General features: G+C 39.7%; 1 protein-coding gene across 7 annotated transcripts in view; it reads left to right on the forward strand.

Moving 5' to 3' along the window:
• nrxn2b (neurexin 2b) overlaps window positions 1-21,772 on the forward strand; it is a 739,753-nt gene that overhangs the window by 422,872 nt on the left and 295,109 nt on the right. The window lies entirely within an intron of this gene.

Genomic DNA, 21,772 nt, shown 5'->3' on the forward strand with positions numbered 1-21,772 from the left:
TGAGTGCTAACACATGCTGTGAGGAGAAACAGTGGTCTAAGTCCCACGTCCCTGCCACAAAGCCCCCTGCTGGGTGGCTGGAAGCTGGGGAGTGAAAGAAAAAAGGTAGAGAACAGCGAGACACAGGTTAGTCACTTATGTGGTTTTCAGGTCAATGCTTTTCATTCTTTTTTCCTCTTGTATGTTCGTAATATTAGAATCTGGTTGTGGCTAAGGCATTTACTGAGGGTGAAGTAGCTGTGCACCCTATAATTAAGTGTGAACTAGCTTCACTGAAGTGTGGAAATGACTTCATAAATATCCAGATGTGTGATGGGGAAGGTTTTACTATAAGCTATAAGAAACCTGACTGTGAGGTTTGATTTTTCATTGTTCTGGATTTAGTGTAGAAATATGCATTATGTTGTTAACTGTTAAAGCTAAGTTATGAAGCTAATTTTATACCTTTTTAAAAATAATAATAATAAATATTGCATTGATTAAGAATTCTGTCTGTAGCAGTGTGCTGCTTGGTAACTTGGAGCTTATGTATAATTAGCATCCAGCACTCTTCACAATCTTGATGTAAGCAAGAGCACAAGTAGGGTGAAAGGCTAATAGACTTGTTTGCATAAGTCTTTGTTTGCTCATGAAGTGGTGGGTTAAGAAGTACCAGCCTCAGCTTCTTTGCTGATTTTTTTTCTTTTTTTAAACCAATCCATGTTTTATTTGAGAAAGACTCCAGCTTCGTTTTGTGCTTTTCCCCTCGTTATATTGGCTGCTGGGTTAGCTATACAGAATATGACCGGGCATGATAGTAAGGAGCTGATTAGCAAGGTGTTCTTTTGGTTCCTGGAACTCTCAAGCAAGGAGGAGAAGGTGATAACTGTTTTGTCGGCATGACAGCTATGCCGAGATAAGCAGAGATCCTTCGCTGCTTGGGATTGGAGAGCAAATGATAGAAAAGGGAAAAGGAGGCTTATTCTTGTGCTCGAGTTGTTGCCTGTGGGGCGCGTTAGCAGCTTTACTGTGCTGCTTTCGAACATGACAGGTAGAAATATAAGGAACCAGGGAGTATACCAACATGTGCTCTGTAGAAGAAGCTGGAAGATGTGTCTGTTTTGTGAGAATGTATAGAATGGAGGACAGGACTTCACCAGCAGCCCGATCAAATCTATTGTGTAACTGCAGAGAAAAAAACGAAGCATCTATGTAGAACAAGTTTGAGTCTGCAGTTCAGAAAAGTCTCATTAAGGATTCAGCTTTAAATCGAGCTGTGAAAATCTCAGACATGTAAGACTGTGAACACTGACACGGGCCTTTCATCTTTTTTTGTTTATAAAAGTGCAATTTTACAGATCTGTTGGCTGCTGGTTAAAGTTCTCTCACAACCTGCTGCAAATGATATCACGTGTTTTCAGTGAGGGGCTGACATACTAGTGTAAGATTCATAATATTTATTCATAACAGCTTAAAAAAATGTTGGCATCACAAATTTGTTGGCGACACAACAATGGGCTAGTTTTCACATGTCAGCATAGCTAATTAAAATTAAACTGAAAAACATTAAGGCCCTATCAGTATTTTTTTTCTTGTAAGATGATGCATTTAAGAACCGTTAAACAGTCTGGAATAAACAGCACAATAATCATCAACTAAACTGATGTCGACTGACACATTATTCAGAATGTTTAACACAGCAGTATGTCAGCCTCTTCCAGGTTTGCATGTATTGCTGTAGCTTGTTTTTGTTGTAGCCTGTCCTTTCTCCCCCGACAACAGCGCCGCATCTCTTGACCTGACCTTCTGCAGTCATTACCGTCTGCTTGAAACTATGAAAATCAAATTTGATCTCCTGACTTTGAGAGCTCACACTAACTTGAGCTTTTGGCTTCTTGGCTTCTGATCTTAACGTTCTTCTCTTCGTACTTCTTGAATCTTATCATTATGTAAGGAAGATTTCAAACGCTCCGAACTTCAAGGATTTTTCTTTTTCTTCGGATTGCTGTGAAAAACCAAGGTAGGAAATATGATACTGGGTAGCAATTTTAATGGGTGCTCCAGATCCTGAGATATTTCAACATGTTTACCTTGGACGCAGACGACTTGCAGTTGCAGACTCTTACCAATAGGGTTATGGGTTGTGCAACAAAACCTATATAGATCCTGCTTGTTTGTCTTTTTGCACAATCACAATAAATCTGGGATAAACAAGTGTTTGGGTCGCCTAACTCTAACAGAAAAAGTGTAAATGCATGTGATCAAAAGAAGAAATATGGTGAGCAAAAATAAATGACAAAGACCCCTCTTTATCTCGCAGTAGGAGGGAGAGATATAGCGCACGCACAATCACACTTCGGTGTTACTGGCCACACAAACAGACTTAATAAAAAAAGATATGTGATTGCCACTGCTTTTCATTCTCTGTGGGGAATAAAAAAATGCATAATTATTTCAGTAATCATTCTTGCGCTGTTGTTTGTAAAAGAGCTTTCTTGGTGGCCTAAGTAGACAAAGCTCAGAGGGTCTTTGGGTGATTAATCACTCTCTGCATGTACACTACACTCCTCTACACAAACACATAAAACAGAGTGGTGCGAACACGCACAGTCCCACACCTACAGCTTAATTCAGTCGCACAATAACACAGTAAGAGACGTGTTTCACGCGGTAAATATTTTTCAGTGGAGAAAGCTCGAGTCATTTCCTCAGTCCAGTCCCAGAGTCGTTTGTTTCACTCTAGGTGGAAACGTTATCAGAATTATTGACACTGCAGTTATTATTTATGAATGCAGATTCACAGTTCACTGGAGAAGATATTACATACAGATAGAAGCGATTCCATAACAGCGTATGTGTCGTACCAGATAAAGTGAGGCTATTTGTCTCCATTGGATATTATTACCTGTTGGGCGTCAGCCAATCATATCCACTACCTGGGATGTGAGGAAGCGAAAACACAGAGAAAAAAACATTTGAAGTTAAATGTATTGTTTTTTTCCTTTCATGTTTAATTAAATTATTGTTTTTCAAAAAAAAAAGTGTATTTATTGAATACTTTTAATACTTTGAATGTGAGAATTTTGGAACTCGTGGAGTTTTGGTGTCATGCTATCTGCAAGATGTCTCTTTATTTGTTTTGAGCATTTCCCCTAGCAATTTAGGGCAGGGTGAAGTTGGCATGTTCTCCCTGTGTCTGAGGGAGTTCTCTCTGGGTACATTGGCTTCCTCCCACAGGTTGAAGACATGCATGTGAGTTCTAAATAATTGGCTATTAAAAATTAGCCCTAAGGGTGAGTGGTTGTCTATGTCTATGTCTGTCTTCTTGCCCTATGACAGCTGGCTCCACCCCCCTCTTATGTCCCTCGATTAGATAAGAGGGAGAAAATAGATGGATGGTTTAGTACAATTGCCTGCTTGCTGAAGTTGTTTCCGTAAGTGGCACTGAAGCGATTTCATTTAGACTTAGCAGCTGACACTGATACTGATGTTATAGAAAATAAATGTGACGCTGTAGACATTTAATTTCCCTGTGACAGAAAGTTGATATTGGATCTGGTCAATGTAGCCCGTGTTAACAATGTTTCCTGTTACCCCCACCTCACCATCCCCACACCATCCGAGGTAAGGGGATGGTCTGTCACTCAGTCATGCCGGATACATTTTTTTTTCTAGTTTGTGTGATGCAGTCCTTCTGAGCAGATATCTGAAGTAATTGAAACATTTAATATTTATAGAGCAGCTCTCATTCTGCTGAATAGTATTGTTTTTGCTTCTTCGGTGACCTTCAGTGGTCAGTTTAGTCTGGCAGGCCTACAGCACTGCACTTTAGGAAAACAGTTATGGGGGCGGTGTTAATAAATGAAATATGGCTGAAGGGAATGATGAGGTACAAATGAAATTGGTGCTTGGCATCCCTCAACAGGCTTTACTTTGGAAGCACCTCTGAGACACAGGCGCTCCAACAGTGTTTTGTATCTCTTTTTTCCTACGTCGCTCTTTTTTTTTTCTCCCGTTCTCATTAACAGTAGAAACAGACTGGGTCTGCTGTAACGCTCAAAAGCACATCACATTCATCTAGAACTGCAGGTTGTTTCCAGCACTGTAACACTATGTTTGTGCACGCAGATGCATTTGTGGAGCAGCAAATAATAAAAAAGCTCATACCGCTTCTTTTACACACACATACACTCACATACACATACCAGAGAGCATTTGTTATTCCGCTGCAGCCTGCAGTGATTGACTGGTCTATTTGTCTCTGCATAGCGTATAAGTGGGCCACTTGGTATTCTGCCTTATTCATCTGGAACCAACTCAGACAGAGATGCTGTGTAAGAGCGTGTGGAACGAGGACTTTGTTTCTCTCTTGCTCTTTCATTTTTCTGTTTATGTGAGTGAGAGAACAACGGAGAGAAAATGAGACGGAGAGGGATGGAGAGGAAGAGCCAGGGAGGAGATGCTCTGTTTGTGCAGTTCTTTGTGTGGCTATATGCACTGGCTGGGCATTAGCACAAAACTTGCATGTGTACAACGAATCCAGCTGCCAGCCCATAGTGCTGTCAGGCATACTAATCGAGCACAGAGCGCCAGTGTGTTTGCAATGCTGCTGGTTTCAATCTGCCTCCTCTCCCTATATCTCATCTCGATTTATTTTCTCCATTAACATTCCCACACGCAGCATGAAAAACAACCTCATCAGAATGCTTTTGTGGTACAAAAGATTGCCACTGAAATTGGACTTTCTATCTAGAGTCTTTGTGAACTCTGCACGCAATTTGTCTTGTATTTTTTTGTTGCGTTGCTTCTTTATAATTTGTTAAATACATGTTTGCATGTCATTTCTAGCAAACAATTATTTATTCCAAGTTCTGTAATCATTGTTACATTTCTTTGCACCGATATGTGGACACTATCTGGTTTTCAGCATGCATTTTTTAAATTTCTCGAGGCTCTTACTTCTATCACCATATGAGTAAGCAAATAAGTTGACTTCAAGAATTCTAAAGGGACCAAATGCAGCTCGCTAAGTGTTGTGTTTGGCTTCAGCTAGCCTACTGTTAATGTTTGATGAGCTTGATAGGTTTAAACAAGCACTGGTCACGGCAAGTTCCTCTTGTCGTCTCTCTTTACCGAACTTTAATGAAAGCCGATCACTGAAATGCATTCGCTCTCCTCCGCTCCACCAACTCTACAGGTGATCGTTTGCTTGGTACTCCAGTCGAAAGGCAAACCAACAGCAAAAACAAAAAGCTTTAAAAAAGCGAAATAAAAAACCCCCAATGATGGCTGCTGGTCTCCGGAGCAAGACAGCATCCTGCCTCACTATGTGTAATGCACTTGGTTGAGGCTTAACATCGATTGTCATGCCACTTGTTGTGATGAAGGTCACACTACCTTCAGCATGGACAGCGTGTCCTCAACGCAGCATGGATCAGGACAGACTTAAGGGGAGGCTTTAGCCCTCTCACATTCTCATCACCAGCTAACTCAGTCCAAGCTCAGGAGGAATGAGTAAGCAGACCGGCAAAATAGAGGGGAAAAAAAGTCTCCCACAAACCTCCTGATCCAACAAGGGATCCAAGAAGACATCCAAAAGAAAGACATAAAAGCCAACTGCCTTTCACCTGTGACTGGGTCTCACTTTTTTTTTTTGTTATATTCATTGCATTAGCAATGCATTATCATTTAATGCTTGGATTTGGTATTCATTCCTCCCACCCCTTCTGTGACTACCATCTTCTCTCTGCACTGTTGGCCAGCCGGTCCCAAAGTGCCGCTGTTTGGACCTCGCGATTAACCGCCACCTCATTAAGCCAGAAACACAGTGTGAATCCTGAATAATTACTTTATTTTTTTTCTCTTTCGTGCCCATAAATACACACAGAGAGACCCACAACAAGCTCCCTCTCCACTTTTCAGTAGTGGGCTGCTTTAAAAACTAGATGGAGAGAGACCAGGGAGGCTGCAGCTATCTTCCCATTTGCAGACACGGGGGGTGAAAGTATGGGCAGAGAAATGAAAGTATGGATAGAAAGCAGCGGAAAATAGAGTGTGAGTGAGTAATGAAATAGTGTTTGGGCATGCAAAGGCTTTTTTGGCTTCTGCAAAAGAGGGCAGTGCTAAGCCCATTGGACTTTAGAAGTCACTATTTCGAGAGCTTGAAGGGGATTGGTTGAGGGTTGATGCCCACATGTCAGTCTGCCCCAGGGCAGCTGTGGCTACAACTGTAGCTTGCCTCCACCAGTGTGTGAATGTGAGAGTGAATGGGTGGATGACTGGACATGTAAAGCGCTTTGGGGTCCCTAGGCGGGACTAGTAAAAGCGCTATACAAATACAGGCCATTTACCATTTACATTATGTGGCCTGTGGTGCATAAGACTTGGGTAGTGAGTGGAATACTTGCACTATGTTAATTCAAAATTTCAACGAGTGTGTAAATGTTTTAAGAACTCTGCACACGTGCAATACATGCCAAAGCGTGTAGCTCGCTGTGGAGGTAGATATTAAATATTACAATGGCAGTAGTTCTCATTTATTTCATCTGTTTAGCTATGAGCACAGTTTTAGAAAACTATTGTAGATTTTCTAAACCCTTTCTGCTAAGATCATTAGCTTCAAGTTTCAGCAAACATTATGTTCCTCATCTCTTTTCCCCAGAGTGTGTGTCTGTCTGTGAGCCTGGCAGCTTTGGCAGGTAGGCCAGACTTAATATCTGTTACTTCCTTTGTTCACACTTTTTTAGTAGCGGCAAAGTGCCAATATACTGAACCTGATTGAACTGAGTGGTGCAGATACAGTACACGTTCCTCCAATCAAACTGAAGTAAACTTAACTTGGAGAAATTCTCCTGTGATGTGTGCGTGAACGCTATCGCAGTTGTTAGAATTACACAGGTGCCAGTCGCAGGCAGCTGCTAAAGATCTTTATGTGGCTGTAGCTCAGGAGGTAGAGCAGGTCACCTACTGATCGGAAGGTTGGAGGTTCGATCCCAGGCTCCTCCAGTCGGCATGCCAAGTATCCTTGGGCAAGATACTAACCCCAAGTTGCTCTCCGATGCGTCCATCGGAGTATGAATGTGTGTGAATGTAGTTAGAAAAAGCACTAAGTATAGATAAAGTGCTTGTGAGAATGGGTGTGACTGGGTGAATGTGGCATGTTGTATAGAGCGCTTTGAGTACTCCGAGAGAGTAGAAAAGCGCTATATAAGAATCAGTCCATTTACCATTTACCATTTATGTCATGTCACTTATTGAATCCCCTTTCTACTGTATTCTGACTTGTTTTGACTCATTGTCAGATAGGATGGATATGTTAATCTGTCAAAAGATCTTTATTTCTTTTATGTGCCATTCATTGTTCTCAGCTTCGGTTTATGATTTTCAAACACATTCAAACATTTCAAGAAGTGTAAATGATCAGTTTCTGGAGCGTTTCTGCCTTTCTGTAAATTAAGGAAATGAATGTTTGCACTGCAAACCTTTGGCCGTGCAGAAGAGGCTCATCTCTGGAAGAAGATATCGTCTACCCTGGCACGAATGACAGCTTCAGGACGAATAGATGCCCAATTTTCATCAGTCATCGGTAGTGCTGACTAGCTGAAATAATAGCCAGTGCTTTAGGAGTGGCTCTGCATCCAAAATACTTGAAATATTGGATAACACTTGCAACATATTGGATTTGGTCGGAGGAAATGCTGCGATGCTAGGCGGTCTCTCTCTTGCTGCACACTCACACACATGAAAACACATAAGAAACTCAGCGGAGAATGTCAGTGTTTCCTGAGGGCATCCGCACAGAGGGAGACCTTTACTCAAGCTGACATAGCAGATCATCAGGACTGACGTGTACACACACGGATGCACACGCATGCATACAAACGCACACCTTTCTTGTATTTATCCCAGCGGGGGTTGAGCTGTCGATAAGTTGAGCTGACAGTCTCCCCTTCACCTCGTCCTTCGTCTCCTTTCTCCTGTCCCTTTCCTCCACTTCTCTAGCTCCCTGCCCTTTATACCCCGTACAACCCCAATTACAATCTTTTTCCACTGGTGCTCCCCGTAGGCTGGGGAAAATCCCATGTTGCTGGTAACGGGGATTAAGCTTTTAAAGCATGAGAAAGTTAAACATTAATACTAGGATGTTAGAGTAATTGTGGTCTTTCAAGTCTATTCAACCCTGACGACTTCATTCAGGGTAAAATATGAACAAAGTTTTTGGGATATACACGTAAATTTCACCTAGGCGGAGGCCATCCTACCATAAACCATTCAGAATTTGTATTGTCCCCATACATTTTTAGAGATAAATGACAATTAATTAAAAGTGAATTTGCTCAACCTTGAGTTTTACTTCTTTTGTCTGCAAAATTAACAGAAGTAAAATCGGTTTTAGAAAAAAGTAACGCAGGTTGAGGTTCTTGCTGGAAGAATCATTAGACAGAGCGTGTCTTTGAACTCTTTTGGTGTCCTTGAACAAGAATCCTTTATTTGCACACTCTCCAGAAATAACAATTGATTATGTGTTAGCAAGAGGCTTAAACTGGGTTTTTGAAAACATGCGCTTCATTTGAAGCCAAGATTTAACTCCGCAGACATTGTTCCCTCCTCGGTGAAAAAAAAAAGGGAAACGAGACATCTAGTGCATGCATAATTGCAATAAAGGAGCGAGAGAAACATGTGCCATGAATTCTGGTATTTGTTTAGCAGTTTTGTGTCAGGTTGACTGGAATAATCACAGAAAATTACAAAAAGAACAAGAATCACATTTAGTTTTTAATCGCATTCATATTCCGATGTATTCAGGGCATGTACACAATCAAGTGCGCTGTTCATGAACTGTATGTAAATGTCTACCTACTGTCAAATGTATCACAACTGAATTAGTGGAAATAGGCCGTATTGTTCCGGTAACTGTCTTGTTAACAGTAATGAGCTCTCAAGGACATAAGATATGTCTAAGTAGGTTTATTCTTGTGCTTTCTCAGTACAAGAGGTTTAACCTGCAAGACGTGTACATATTGAGTGTACATGCTCTTACAGTATATTCAAAGAACTCAGGAAAGTCATTGTAGCATAAACTCACTCCTACCTGAACACTGGTTTATATGTTTTGTACTCACGTCTTCGCCTCTATTTCAAAACACCAGTAATAGAATTGCTCGAGCAACACAGCCCAGTAGCCATTTTAAAACCGGCCCTTAATCTGTTTCCCAGTGAGCTGATAAATGATAGTGGCCACGGAGGATGATAAATCAGGAATATCCCTCACAGCCCTTCTATTTCAGAAAAAACAGAACAAAGAAACCTGTACTTTGATGCACATTACACCATATTATTAACCCCACGGTGGAATTTTATGTCATTTCTTTGCTATTCTAAGCAAACATAAAAATTTAAAAGTCTTTCAGCTTAATTTATTACTTCATTCACAAACTAAGTTTTCAAATCTCCAGTATATGTACGCCTGATTTCCCCGACTCAAAGTGTTCGACTCAGTGGAGGTACGTGCGCGTGGCGTATGTGCTTCTATGTCCCTGTGTGTGTTTTATGTAGGTACTATATTGAGATGTGCCGTGTTGAGTCTCTCCACATTATCATACATGTTTCTTTTCGGCGTCTTTGATTTCTGTACTCTGACGGGTAACGCTGGGATGGGCCAAGTACAGATGAGAGCAAGCAAAAGATAGAGAGCATACGAAGATGTAGACGGGGACGCCTGCAGAGAGGGAGAGAGAGATGGCACTGGTTTCAAAGCCTCCCTTTCCTTAGCTGTCGAGGGAAAGTTTGACTTTCACAGTTGGAATGTATAATCAAGTCAGCCCGCTCTTATCCTTCTAAACGAAGTCCCCGAACAATCTGACACAAGACAAAGTTTGTATTTTTAAATTTCAGTTCTATATTTCATGTTCAGTACTTAGCAGGCATTGATGCTGACTTTGTAAGGCACTGTTAATAGCTTATTTTTTTCTGATTTTATCTGTTGCTTTTTTAGCAAATCCAGCTCAGTAAAGCATTTGTGTCCAAGCAGAGCCCCATCATCATCATCATCATACCAAACTGATTAATGCATTAATTAAACCCCTTGACTCTATTTATCTTTAGATAATTATGATTCAATGTAAAGTTGTATTTCCTGCTTCAGGGATTTATTGTGTGCATTTATAATGCATGTACTTAAGGTAGAGTCACATCTAATTAGTGTTACTAGTCTGCTAATAACACACATTTCTTCACACTTGTGTCATTGTATATGCTTACTACACCCCATTCCACAGTTGTTGACTTATTTTTATTATTAGGATTTTTCTGTTCACCAGAATTTTTTATCGTCTTTATCTTTTGTGTTTTTCGACACACAAATCAAGCAGAGCAGGGCCATGGATTGATTGAAGCCAGGCATATGAATATAACAAAGTAGACAGGTGTCCTTGAGCAAGGCAGAAACGCCATTAATAACCCCAATGATGACAGGCCGCTCCTCTCTGAATGCAGCTATTCTAACCCAAGTTGAAAGTATATCGCTGTAAAGTTGACAATGCATGCATTTCAGCAAATCTGTTAGCTGCACTTCTAAGAGAATCAAAAAGAGTTTTATTCCCATTTTTGGTGCTGCTGGAGGATTTGACCCATCTCCATAAATCATCTTTTGGCTGAACATCCAGCTTTGCATTCTCTCTCTGACTAGAAAAGTATTTGTCTTATGATTTCAAAAGGTTCTGTCTTCTTTTTTTTTTTGCTTTACCGGCTAAAAAGTAAGCCAGCACCTCTTCTCCGCTCTCTTGTCTCCCTGTGCTTGGCACTTCGTGTATTATTCATGGCAAGTCTGTTCTTTGTAAATAGAGTAGCTCAGGCTGCCCAGTCAGCTGGCATGTATCGGAGGGACCACAGGCAGGCCTGACAAAACATTTCTACTGTAAGAGCTTTTAAAAGCAAAGGTGGGAGGGAAATGGGCAGAATAATGACAGTAAAACAAAACGCTATATCAACATTAAGACTACACTCCCACCGCAGAAACGCACACGCACACAACCAGGAGCCTTGGTGAGCACTGGCTAAACAAACAAGACCTGAAAATTAATTTATGCCTCTACTTTTCCAAAAAGTCGAAAATGTGCTTACAGCAGCAGTACTCTTGAATAATGTATTTGCATTGTGCTTGTCAATTTGTATAGTGCTTTGTCATTCCTAATTCATTCCCTTCACTCAGGAATAGAACAAAGTATTTTCAAACTCTGGCAAATTGGAGACCGAGATATAGTCGAGTGTTTCTGAGGTATAAACATATTATGGAATCATTACGTGTCATTCATCACGATTATAAAGCTGACTTTTTCCTTGCACCTACATGCCGTCTTAAATATTTATTCCACTTTTTCTTTCCTAAACAAGATGTTTTCACCATCTGGCAGTTCAACTAGTTGATATGACAAGACATAAGTTGCACGTAAAAACAGATTAGCAAGTAATGGAAACTTTCAGGCCTCTTGTTGAAATGAGTGCTGCCCTGCTTGCCCGTGTGCTAAGAAATCCGCTTGCAGAGATGCACTAAATGTACAGAGTAGAGATGGCACGATACCACTTTTTTATGTCCGATACCGATATCATAAATTTGGATATCGGCCGATACCGATGTGAATCCGATATAGTGTTTTTTAATCAATAAAACAGTTTTTTTAATATCTTGCTGCATTTTGTATAAGTTTATACTCAAGTTTAAAAACAAAACAAAACACTAAAGCTATTCTGTTATACCTGTATGCAAAAAATACACTGCACCCAAAATATTTCATAGTTCAGCAACACTGATCAATCTAATAAACATAACCTACTCCATCCTCCCTATTCTGGTATTTTAAAGAGTAAGTAACCTAACTAATAGGGTTGCAAACTCCCAGCAAAATAAAAAAAATAGGGAACCACCCTCCACCTCATGATCCTTAATCGACAAAATCAACTTTAATTTGATGCAGTGTGAAAAAAAATGCACAGAAATTATTTTTCAAGAATAATTAAATAGATTCAACATCTTTCTTCAACAGAATTGCAGACTGCACAGATGGTATCTTCCCAAAGGAAAAGGTACTACAGCTTACTAGGATATATTAGACTTAACAGTTACTATGTACAGTAATGGACTTCTATATATTTTACATCAGATTAAAACTTTGGGTGTAAGAGTCAGATAATTATTTATTAAAAACTAGACATTTTAAATGAGAATAAGAAAGAAAAGTATGTCTTTGTGCCCCCTTTTCCCTGTTCATGCCCTATGGCCCCCCTGGCTAAACTTTGCTAGATCCGCCCCTGCACAGTTACCAGCCGTCAGCTGTAGAAAAAGATCCTGGTGTAGAAAGTAATATTAAATAAATTCTAACAACAGATTATCAAGCTTAAACGTGCTGCTGTTGTTCAGCCGCTGGTTTCCTCTTTCTGGTGCGAAGTGGGCCAAAAACAAGCAAGAGAGACGGACAGAGACGACAGAAAAGCCGATCAGCTGATCATTGATTGAAGTAGCAGCAGGAGAGGGAGGGGGAGAGAAGAGGCACTTGCTCCATATATCGGTTGTTAAGCTTAACGCTGGAATGCTTTACAAACATTCAGAGATGAACTTACACACTTGCTTTACTTCTCTCTGGGAAAACTTCCTCGGAGATGAAATGGTGTAGGTAGCGAGGCTCCAAATGCTCAACCAGACACGCCACAGCCACTCTATCATGTGAGCATAATGCTCCGACGTGCTACATTTATGAGCCAAGTTATGCTATGTCGCACGTTTTGTGAGGTGCTTTGATATTTGATATTTACATTTTTTATTTCTCTCCGATATCCGATCCAGTAATTTAGGTCAGTATCGGACCGATACGTAATATCGGATCGGTCCATCTCTAGTACAGAGGCCATTCTTTTCTGTGATTACCTGCTTTAACACAGTGGGCTAATCAATGACATAATTCCTAATGTGGCTGCACATAAAGCCACATAAACCTAAAGACACACACCTTTAGCCAAAAGTTGTTTTACTGGTCTGTAGAAGATGAGTGGATCGACATGCCGGTGCAGTTGCTGTGATGCTATGATATGAGTGAAACAATTTATCCCTGGAGCATACTTAACCATAGAAAAGGAGGTAAAAAGTATCAATTATAACTATATTTATTATGTAAATAACTAATATTTAGGAGAAAAGAGATGAGCATGTGTCAGAGCAGCTATAATGATCCTGGTTTAAATTTTCTTTGGACTGAGACAGATGAGCGAGCATCTGTGTGATCAGCAAGCAGACAGATAATCCTTAAAGGCTTTTGTAGTGGCAAAAGTTCAAGACATTCAGATCATGCTAATACAAAAGGCTCCACCTGATCTTTTCAAGCCTGTCCCAAATTTTTAGAACTTCCCAGGAGATAGGCCAGCTCCCAAAATCCTTCACAAAGAGGAATGGACTTCCTCACGTACCATACAGGGAATGAGTAATTGTAAATACCTCACACAAGGCAAGCAAGGTAAAAAACAAACTGCAGCTCAAAAACGAGAAAGAAAGAGTTTGTCTCCAGTGACTGCTGAATCATAAAATAAATTTGGCATGTCTGTCAAGATCACAATGCTTACATTTCCAGAAAGATGATGAGGAATATGCAACTCCCAGCCGTGTTGCGGGTCAGTGAGTGGAACTGCGTAATTGAAGCTCTGGTCAGTGATTTGGTGAAAGTGTCTTTTGAACAAATCTTTTTAATGACCTGTTTCAAGTGAAGAAAGAAAGTGTACTTTATACAGGTCTACAGACCAGTAAAACAGCTTGTGAAGCAGGACCTTTTAGAAAGAACCGCTTTGCAGATCGCTACTCAGTTCTGAGATTAACCCTAAGGCTGTTTAAATGTAGCCGAATTGCTGAGAAAGACAAGTGAGGAGTAATAATTTCTGTCTGTTTCACCCCCAGCAAACCCAACAGTCACCCCATACACACAGCCATCACCACCACCACCATGGTCCCCTACAGTTAAATTTAGCTGTCCTAATTCCTGTTGTCACCTCTACAGACTCTGCCAATGGCTCTGGCTTTATTTTCCTCCCACCTTAACATATCTTTTTATTTCAGCTTTTCTTTTCTCTTTTTTCCCCTCATCTGGCAATGATATAAATGCTATAATGTTATTCAAAGTGTAATCAGCTTAGTGTGTTTTCGTGCAAATCACTGTTCATTAATTAAGGACCTAAGCTGCTGGGTTGACCTGAATTATTAACCTTGGATTATCAGGCTCTCTGGTGTTTTAATGGAACAAAACTTGTATATTAAAATCTTGGGAAAATAGACGTTAAATAGCATCTGCACAGCAAAATCTCCAGTGTTAAATTAACACTAGAGAGTGTCTATATGTGTCCACTCTTTTGAGTGTTAAATATAACACTGTTGAGTGTTAAATGAACACTTTTGACAGTGTTGTAAAAGTAACCTAGTCAGTTTTCAAGATTTACAATGACTAACACTGAGCAGTGCTGATTTTCTAACACTGGAATATTTCTAACATTTTGAGTTATTTTCCAGTGTTAGAAAATCAGCACTGCTCAGTGTTAGTCATTGTAAATCTTGAAAACTGACTAGGTTACTTTTAAAAATACAACACTGTCAAAAGTGTTCATTTAACACTCAACAGTGTTATATTTAACACTCAAAGGAGTTTTACACATATAGACACTCTCTAGTGTTAATTTAACACTGGGTGTTTAAATTAGATTAGGAATGCATCCTGTCTTCTGTATCGCATCATTGGGAAATAGGGGTCGTCCTTTCCAAACCTCTTTACAGTTTCCTTAGCAGAATAAAAGTTTTATTTTTCTGTGAAGTCTTTGTGGAAAATCATAAAGTATTACCCTATAAGAGATGCAATTCTGCTTTCCTTCAATGATTTTCTGTTTTAATGTGAGCTTGACTTTCCAATACAAGGCTTGCAGACTACTAAATTGGCCTATCTTCCCAACTTGCCACAGATGGAGCATGCATGAGTTGTCTGCATGCAGGCATTAAGACTGCTTCGATTTAAAAAAACCCATCAGTGTGACATTCCCCATTGTGCAAATGTCTACGCATGCTCACTCCCACACCCTCCCTTTGGGCGCGCACACACATAGTCAGGGACACACAGCCTAATAAATATTGCCTCCCTATTTTGTGTCATTCCACTCCCTGGAGAGAGGCCTCTATCGACAAGCCAGCACAGCTTTACCTGATCAATAGTCTCTTTTCTCTCGTTCTCCCTTTTCTGTCTCCCCTTCTCCCCGCACGTCTCGCATATATCTCAACTCCCTGTTCTCCTTCTGATCTTGCAGCTGAATTACTTCAGATCTTGAGCATATATCCACAGAAACACAAAAGCTCTGATCAGCCCCGCTTGGTTTTATTTTTAATCAATTATTTTATACCAAACAGCTGGCAGAAGGGAAAAAAGAAGCTGACAAAAAAGGGGGGATGGGTGCTTATTGTAAAGCAGAGAATTTTTCACATAGCAAGGTACACGTTGCTTCATTCCAGATGTGCACAGCCAGCTGCCATCAGCAACACTAGAATGTGTTGCTTGGGAAAAGGCCAAAGGGTCACATGAAACCTTTTAAGTCAAACAAGGCTGAGTAAGGTTCTTGTGCTCTGCCTCTCGCTCTCTTATGAATAGTCTATGAAGCCTGGAGCCCCTTGCTTGCATACACGCACTTGCATACTGGAAATGTAGATGGCTCAGCCGGCTTCATACATATGCAGAAACAATGTGTTTGTCTTATCTCGTGATTCACATTGTGCCCCTCGGTACTGAAGTGCTTCATGATTCAGTGGAATCCATAATAGCAGATGAATGAACTCTATTTATAGTGATTAATGGCAATGATATAATTAGCGGTAATTCAGATGTTGCTTCCTAATAATGAAAACAGCAACAAAAAAGAACTCCAAATTAATTTTCCGTCAATCAGATTATTTGTGAAGTTAATCTACTTTGAAATCCGTCAACTATAAACTGTTCCCTCTAATTGGAAAATAGCAGGAAAAACGTACTCCACTTTCATGTGAGAAAATGAGAAGTTGTTTTTCTCTGCGAGTTCCCGAATTTATCGGCTCTCCGAGTGTTAAGGGCTTTTCATCGACAGCCGGTGTAGTGCTAATCAATTCCACAATAAATACACAATGAAACACGGATGCAGCCATCTAAGGTAGAGGCAAGGAACCAGCCGGTACAGGACTTTAACTGAAGCCCGACACACACATAATGGTTTCATTGTCAAAATGTGAATATAGAACATGGAAAAAAAAGAAGGGGGAAAACTGAAGTGGAGGGATTGGGATTGGACACAGATTGGGAACTAGTTAAAAATTCCAATGCTGTTTGCAGATTAGATTCAGTTTGACTTAGCCTAGAAAGAAATGCAGACATGAGAGAAAGAGAGAATTTATTATTTTGGCTATATAGATATATTTTTTTTTCAACATAGTAGTGAATTTAAGAAATTGGCATAAAGGTAAAAGAGGAAAAGAAAAACAGAGAGAGAAAGAAAACTGTGTCTGTATATAGTTTCAGTAGCTCATTCTCCACCCACACTCATCATTGGTGGCATTTGTGGCTGTCAAGGACTGAAAGAGGGAGGAAAAATCCTTACTTTTGATGCTGGGCCTAGCTGCAGTGATAAAATATTGAAGCTGTTTTCAGCTCACAGCCCAGCCCCAGCTCCTCATATATCATGATTCCAGAAAAACCATGACCCCTCCTTTCCAGCTGCTATCCTGCCCAGCTATACCTCACCTCAACCCTTCCCGTCAATTAAGAGACAATGTATGATTTTAAGGATAAGAGCATAATGAGACATGACAGTGCTGTTCTTGCCGCTGTTTACACGGAGCACTTAAAATACATCTTGGCTGATGTGGTTAGCTCTTAGTAAAAGTGTGATCCACTGTAAACACTGCCAACATACACGACCACATTTTAGAGGACATGGGAAAGTGTAGACCAGGGGTAGGCAACTCCAGGCCTCGAGTGCCGGTGTCCTGGAGGTTTTAGATGTGTCCATGATCCATCACAGCTGATTTAAAGGGCTAAATGACTCCTTAACATTTCTTGAAGTTCTCCAGAGGCCTGGTAATGAACTAATCATTTGATTCAGGTGTGTTAACCCAGGGTGGGATCTAAAACCTGCAGGACACCGGCACTCGAGGCCTGGAGTTGCCTACCCCTGGTGTAGACTGTATGAATGGTAGTGTAAATGGTAAGAAAATCGCCCCACTAGTGAACTCTGAGCATAATTCACATGAGCGTAATATAGCACGCCAAAGTAAAAGCTCTGCTTTTCAGCTTATCATACAGCTTTAGTGTTGCAAATTTTATAATAAAGTCATAAATTGTTTGTATGAATCACCTTCATTGTTTTTTGTTGTTGACGTGAATGTTTACATTGTAGGAAAACTGCACAGGATTCAAAAGCACTAAGAAATACATCCCACATTCAAATCAATCAACAGGTCTTGTAAATAAATATGGCACTATATGTGTTTTGAAAAAACAACAACATTTTTTTTATGTTTTATTTTCATTTATGAATCACACGATGTAGCGTCTCAACAACAGAAGCTTGAGTGTCCTCTGGATCGAACCTGCAGTAATCCAATCAAAAGTGGTCGTTCATAAAATGCTGCTGCAGCGAGCTGAGTGGATAAAAATGTGAAGGCAAGGAAACCACATGTGCTCCTTTTCCAGCATATAAACTGTCATTTATTAAGTGTGTCAAGCACATAAATAATTCAGACAAAGCCTACACAGTTTTTCAGGAGATAGTCAGGTCTCGTATGACGCAGAAGAGAACATAAAAAATTGTCAATTTCACATGTGTGTAGATTGCATCTCTTGCTGTTTTTCATCTGCACAAGTTTCACTTTTTGTAATTATGTGCGCTAAATGTCTGACCCATGACTACCGGTGTGCTTTCTTTGTGTGGACCTTTTGCCTCTTATTTGTATTCTGTTTGTTCTGTTTGTTTATGCTTTGATCTTAATGGCTTCCCATACATTTTTTCTTCTACTTATGTTTCCAGAACTGAGATCACAAAATCAAACACATTTCATTTGTCATATTTCATTTCAGTTTTCATAGTTTAATAATATTTATCTCAGCTGCTCTTCTATGTATGTGAATAAACCGTGTTTAAGTCTTCACATGTCTTTAAATATTAAGATATATGTGGATATTTGTGGGCTTGTGCTTAGTTTCATGATTGGAAAGAGAAGCACATCTATACATTGGCTTTATAAATCTGTCAGAAATATAGCATATGCAGATTTCTGCCTTTAGGGATAAATATATCTTTATAGCTTAAGTCTTGGATTTACACATTCATATTTTATACATCTGGCCTTTAGCTTCTGGGGTGAATTGTAATAATTAGAGGTGTGAACAGGTATATCTTAGTAACGGAGCAAGGAAATAAATGATGCTCCTTTATTTTGATTTTTTTTGCGTGTGTGTACTTCAGTTCCTTAAATGCATTTTCCATCTTTTTTGAAAACACTGAAACATTTTGCATCACTGGAACCAAACCTTTCCACCAGACCTTATTTCCACTGTTTAAATATGATGCTCTCTGTCGCTCCCTCTCCTGCCGCACAACTCCCCTGTAGCAGTAATTCATCAAGTCATTGGGCAGCAGTGTTGGTCAAGTTACTTGAAAAAAGTAATCAGTAACTAATTACTGATTACTTCCCCAAAAAGTAATCCCGTTACTTTACTGATTACTTATTTTCAAAAGTAATTAATTACTTAGTTACTTAGTTACTTTTTAAAAACACAATTTACAACCTGAATAGGTGATAAAGCGATAGATCTTTCAGCCCAATTCTACTTTTTCTACATAATCATCACACAAAATGTAATCAAATGGAAACGTCTCTTTTTAAAACTTTAAACTTTAAATCTTTTAACTTTATGCATCAAGCAAAAATGTAACTATATGCACCATTCTCTGACTGGAAGAAATTAGTTTAATATTTAAACCTATTTTCTGCACATTCCAGCACATAACATAAAATATTTTTTGTGTTTACACTCAGTCTTTCAAATAGATGCAAGTAAAACACAGCAGAAAATAAATCAAATCAAAGACTAGCGGTCCTGTTGCTCTATTTTCACCTGTAAAGCAGGACTGAGGTAGGCGGAGTAAAAAGTTTTCTTCCCACGCACAATGGACACTAATGTTTTTGTCCCTTTTTATGGAATCAAACTCAAAATAAGGTCAGTACTTCCACGCTTTAAACGCTGCACGCTCATACTCTCTCCTGCACTCGATATATTATCAATTGTTGATCTGCACACAGCTGTTGTCACAAACGTCACACTCGCTTACGTCACTGTCATGAGACATTCTCGCAAAAAAATCACGGTTTTAGTAACGCAGTAACGCAGCGTTCCTACTGGAAAGTAACGGTAATCACCGTTTTTGCAATAGTAATCCCTTACTTTACTCATTACTTGAAAAAGTAATCAGATTACAGTACTGCCCATCTCTGTTGGGCAGTGGTTGGTAACTACATGTGGCACCTTTTTTTTTGGGGGGGGGGTTAAAAGGTATATAGAAAAGGTATGAAGGCAAAGATGGTAGACAGGGTCATTTAATTACATGCGACCTATCAAATCAGATGGCAGGGAAACTTCCTGCCACTGCTGATACGTCTATTCATGGTCAAGTAAAGCCAGACACAAACTGAATTTTCAAGGTCCGTAAAGCATAGAAATGAAAGCAGTTGAAATAATAAAAAATTAAAGTAAGTCAATAAGGAAGTAGAAGCAAATACAAAGTTACATCCCTTTACGCCAGAGGATATCCTAAAATGGAGTTTTTATTGTTTGGAGCAATTCTATTCTTTCCTTCTTTGCCTTTGTTATAGCTCACAGCATTTTCATTTTCATGTGAAAGTCTCCCCGAGGCTGACAGTCTGGGTGGGGTGAGGTGCCAGACGTCTCTGCTGCCAAAAGTTAGAGATTCCATATCAGTTCCCTGCAGTTAATGGACATTCTCCGAATCTAACCTGTAAATGCTCGTGAAGCTGAACGTAAACACTTTTTACGCAAATGTAAGTGGGACACCTCCAACTGAAGACGCAAAGTGAAGTAGTCAGTTGCCAATTTCTTTACTACACCTTTATATAGTAAATATGCTATATTTATACACACGCACACACAAAACTTAAACAATATATCTCATTCAGACCAGCACTTCTTTTCTGCATCTAAGTGCTTTCCATCTAAGATTTACACTCCGATGAACATATCAGGACCAACTTGGCATTCGGTAAGTCATCCAGTATTCTTTGGCATGCAGACTGGAGCAGCAACGGATCAAACCACCAACCTTCCAATTAGTAGATGACCTGCTCGACCTCCTTGAGCCACAGCCACTCAAAATATCTTGAGATATCTTCACTGAGTTTATTGAATAAACATTCAAATGATTTTAGACTTTTTCTAGTTAAAAAGAAAAAATATTAAGTAAAGTTTCACATACTGTTTTTGTGTTAAACTGAAGCCCCTCTTTATAAATTCCATCATTTTCTTAGGTTTGATGCAAACTCCAAATTTGTGCTGTTCTCATGGAGCTATAGTTTTCCCATTACAAAGGCACACAGCCACTGTCTCCCTTCCCCCCACATCAGATATTCAAAGGCAATGAAATGTGACGACTTGGCGAACGGCTGCCATTTGAAGCAGCGTAACAGCAAGGTACTATGACTTCATGTAATTTGCAGCAGCTATGTGTCCCTTTTTTATCTAAAAAAACACAATACCAGCTAAAAATGTAAAAAATAAATGAATGCTAAGGAATTCATGTGTAGCAGCAGAACCTGCAGTACTAAATAATTAGCACATATAACATTGAAAAAGTCATGCTATGAATAATAAAATCATTGTTTAAAACTTTTAACAAAACAATATATTAATTTAATTAAAAAAACAGAGAACAGTATATATTACTTAATGTTTTTGAAACAATATGAGGACATTTTTTTATCAGATCACATCAGTGGAAGTGAGCAGGTAGACTGGAGACAAATCGGGAAGCAATGATGAAAAAGTGAGCGGTAGATGAGATCTATACTGTAGGAGAAGGAGATTGCTTCCTCGCTTCCTGCAGTCTCTAGAGAATGAACCAGCAGTGGAGCAGGAGAAAGGAGCATAAACCAGCAGAACTCTCAAACACACACACACACACACACACATTCAGATTGGTGTTAGATAACAAGCGGGGCTTTTAAACCTTCAGCAACCTTTTTCTGATTCATCCCCTCTGCTCCCCTTTCCCATCTTTCATTTCTCTGCACCTAATTTTTTATCCTTACTCCTTACTTTTTTAGATTCTCACTCCTTCCTTCTTGTCGTCTCTCCTGTGGCCTCTCCTCTTCCTTTCATCCACTGCTATGACTCATTTCCAGCTTTTAACACTTTCTTCCTACACTCCCCCCTTTCTATCAGCTTCCCTTCCTCTACTCTTCCTTAAATCCTCTCTTTTTCTTTTTAAATATATCTTTTGGGCCTTTTGACTTCATTAGATAGTGGAGAGTGGACAAGAAAGGCGAGAGCATTGGGGAAGACATGCAAAAAAAATTGTGTTGGATCGAACTGGAACCTGGGCATTGCATTTCAGCCTGCTCTCCTTCCATCTCACAGTTTTTTATTTATTCTTTCTTTCTTTCCCATGTTCCTTCCTTTTCATCGCCACCTTCCAATCCTACATCATTTCCTCGGTTATGTCCCCACATTCGTACCATAAC

Source organism: Neolamprologus brichardi, chromosome 3, assembly GCF_056152115.1.
Source record: "Neolamprologus brichardi isolate AB-2024 chromosome 3, ASM5615211v1, whole genome shotgun sequence".
In the NCBI taxonomy this organism is placed as follows: Eukaryota; Metazoa; Chordata; class Actinopteri; order Cichliformes; family Cichlidae; genus Neolamprologus; species Neolamprologus brichardi.